The following is a 4,100-nucleotide window of genomic DNA, read 5'->3' as shown; positions in this document are numbered from 1 at the left end:
CACACACACACACACACACACACACACACACACACACACACACATTGCAGTGACTTCATTAGCTTCATTTCAAACCTTTCAATAATTCAGTGACTCATCTTATAAATATGCAGACTCAATTTGTAAAAGACAGTTTGTGTCTCGGCATCTGTTTATGAAAGAGGGATCCATCTGTTTTTTACAAGTACCTTCTTTTCAACAATATGCTAAATAAGGAAGTGGCTGCTATTCTAGTGACACACACACACACACACACACACACACACACACACACACACACACACACACACACACACACACACACACACACACACACACACACACACACACACACACACACACACACACACAGTATACTGTAGGTATTCAGTGTGTGTGTGTGTGAGTGTGTGTGTGTGTCTCTAAGCTACAGTTAAAGAGCTGAGTCAGGTTTATGCTCTCACCATACTAAGCATGAAACGACCATTGGTCAAAAGGTCAAGGCCTGTGTGTGTGTGTGTGTGTGTGTGTGTGTGTGTGTGTGTGTGTGTGTGTGTGTGTGTTAATAAGACAAAGACAGAGAGACAGGGATCAACTTTCCATTGATGATATCATAAAGGGGCAATTGACATTGGACTACACATCAAATAAATATATTCACCCTATTTGTTTGATCAAATTGAGTCTAAAAGAATAAATGCTGTTTTGTTCCAATAGAGGAAGGTCTGTACTTCATCAATCGTAAGGCTTGGTTGAGTTAAAAAGAAGCGCAATTGCTTTTTGACTGTAATTTAACTGTTCTCCATTTAAAAGCACTGACTATGTGCAGGATGTCCTGTAAAGTGCTAGTGATCAGTGAAGAGTGAGTCGAGCCGAGCCATGCAGTAAAAACGTGGCATTAGTCAGAATACCTTAACCTCTCTGTTTATATTTCATTTATTTTTGTCTTATCCGTTTGCCACAAGTCCAACAGAAGTTTGGTAAAGCAAAGCAAATGCACCAGCCCTTGAGGTATTGGCTCAATGTATTGATCTTAAATCTAGATCACAACATCTGTCACGTCCATCTCATCTCTATCGTATGATAACGATGTTGCTGTTCGTTCTCATGTTGGCTTATTTATGAGTTGTGTTCCTTCCAGATTCCTAATGGACAGCACAAGTGGACACCTGTGTCTCTCAATTCATGCATTTTGATGTTTTGTCAACATCAACATGAATATTTTCACATTGTCATTGAGTTTTTCAGAAGAAGTAAAACAATTGTAACTCCTTCAGCAGAGTATTTATAACTTTGATCTGTTAATTAGATTTTTTTAATTAGATTTTGTCATACAAAGCCACATTTTTGATTTACAGAAACATTTCTGCTGTCAGCTTTATGTATGCAGTGCTGCTCACTGCAGTATTTCACTACACAGCCCAAATATCTAGAGTGAGATTTATAACCTCTATTTTGATGATGTGCCTCCTCCCCACTGTGCAGGGGAGCATTTTCTGCAGTAATGATAATTCACCATCATTAAGGCCTCCCATAATAATGATACAGGCTCTAAGTGCCAAGCAGACATCCCAGTAATCCTCTAAAAAGCCTTCAGTACCTGTGTGGTTTCATAAACCAGGTGAAATTCTATGAGTCTGTCCCATGAAATCACATTGATAACAAGCTACTGAATATGAGCCGCCTGGCCATGAAAAGGCCTGCAGGTGCAGAAGAAGCACAGCATAGCACATTTGCACAGATCGATACTCTGTTCCCTTTTAAGTGTGTCGAATTCAACATTCATATCACACACACAGGAAACTACACACACACTCACTAAGTCCATACCTTCACATACAAACACAGAAACAGCTGCAAGGACAACAACGTCGATCAATTATTAGCCCCCTCTTCCTCAGACACTGTCACTGCAGATAACACATTTCACAAACAGCCTAGTGTGTGTGTGTGTGTGTGTGTGTGGAACTCAGTGAGTGTGTGTGTTCTGACATGGGTTATTAGTGGGCTACTCAGAACACCTGCACCTTATGTGCTCTGAGCATTCTCCTATGTCTAACACACACACACACACACACACACACACACACACACACACACACACACACACACACACACAGACACAGACACAGACACACACACACAGACACGTTTTCCGTTTGATTGACAGACCATCTTTTTGTCGTCCATAAAGACTGAGACACTCTGGTGTAAAAGGATGTCTATCCCTCTCTCTTTCTTTCTCCGTCCTTCATCCCCTGCTCCTCTGCTTATCTGTCTCTGTCCTTCCCTCTCGGGGGTGTGTGTGTGTTTGTGTACTGTGTGTGTGTGTGTGTGAGTGTGTGAACGCTCGCCTGCCGCAGCTCCCATCCTTTCATTGAAATGTTATTTAGCCAACCAATTAGATTTAGGGAACAGCAGGTTAGCCCTGAGCTCTATCCAATCAATGACCTTAATCCTTCCTAATCAACCAATTAAGATTCTATTATCAACACACACACACATGCATAAGCACGCTGGAAATTAAGAAATGCAGCATTATCTCATATCTTTGCAGAGTTCCTATACCAACTTATCATGAACTTAAAAGGCAGATGTTATATATCCTCTTACAGACGGATCAAAAACAAATAAAGAAGACTTTAAAGGTGGGGTAGATAATTCACTTCAGAAACACTTTTTGTTATATTCCATGGAATGCTCTTAACATCCCGATGGCAATGAATATATTAAATGCTTGGACAATAAATACATACAAATATCTCATCTGTGGAAGCTGTAGCGCTGTAAAAAGCACGACCAATCATCTGAGCCGGCCCGGCTAAAATAACTGGATGGCCTACCTGCCTGTCAGCCTTCCATCTGTGCACAAACTTATCTCATGCCCTCACTGTGTTGGAGGAGGGGCTCTGTAAGGAAGTCTGAAGGAAGTGGCACATTTTTTCTGGTTAAGTATTTTCAAATTCTAGCGCACTCGAGCTGGTTTCTCCAAAATTACCTACCCCGCCTTTAAGCTTCAATTAATAACTTGTTGTTTTAATATGAAGTCTACTGACCATAGAGCAGTCTCGCTTTGTTTATTCCACTTCTAATGAATGGAGGTTGTTTTAGAGAATGAAATACTATCGTATTAAAACCCCTGGTGTGTGTGTGTGTGTGTGTGTGTGTGTGTGTGTGTGTGTGTGTGTGTGTGTGTGTGTGTGTGTGTGTGTGTGTGTGTGTGTGTGTGTGTGTACACACACCAACCTGAGACTAAAGAACGCGTACCGAAGGCGTCCTGACTTTTACGTCCGCTGCGTCGGCTACGCCGCCCGCCTACGCCGCCCGCCTACGAACACACCGCAAAGACTTCAGTCGACGAGTGGCAATAACTGTCCTTACCAGCAGGCAGCGGTAGTGTGTATTCGTCATTCAAAAGAGGCAACAGCCAATCAGAGTGATTTCTTTGTCCGACTTTCTTCGGCCGCGGAAGGTGTGAAAATGTGCCGTAAAGCAACGACGGTGCGGGGCACACCAACCTGAGTAGGGCGCCGCGAATGCCCGACTGCCTCTGACGGCCCCTGACTCCCAAAATCGGGTAGGTGTGTCAGGGCCTTAAACTGCACTACATTTTAGGCTGGGATATCTTGTTGAAAGATTTAGTTATACTCATTGAAGCATGCTAGGCAAAATACATTTCCCAAGATGCATTGCGAGTCAAACATTTTTAAGGGTGCGTTTCAAACCACATACTTTTCCTTTTTTACTCTTAGTATGTACTGCAGCTGCCCTGACAAATGAAGTGCTTTTGAATTGCACAACGCATCAAAAACACTGTTTTCTGATGACAAAGAAAGAGCGAGGCATAATTTCACTGTACATGGAGAATGCCATTTATTGTTAATTATGTTTTTTTCCTGGTTAAACCATAAGAGGGTTAATCCAATTCATTACCATTAACATCCCTTCCCCTCTCGCTCCACTCCCTAGTTTTAACCCTCTCATCCTAGTGTGTAATGTACAATAAAAGCCACAGATGCCATGAATGTTTTAAGTAATTGCACATATGCATCCTCAAGAGTCCTGAGTCCTATTTGCAATTGAAATCCTGGCTCTCCAGATCTAAGAGTTGCATTTGGGAA

Source organism: Notothenia coriiceps, unplaced genomic scaffold (assembly GCF_000735185.1).
Source record: "Notothenia coriiceps isolate Sejong01 unplaced genomic scaffold, NC01 NC01_scaffold00037250, whole genome shotgun sequence".
NCBI classification, from domain to species: domain Eukaryota; kingdom Metazoa; phylum Chordata; class Actinopteri; order Perciformes; family Nototheniidae; genus Notothenia; species Notothenia coriiceps.
The sequence above is the reverse complement of the archived record's forward strand: the minus strand, read 5'-3'. Positions refer to the sequence as shown.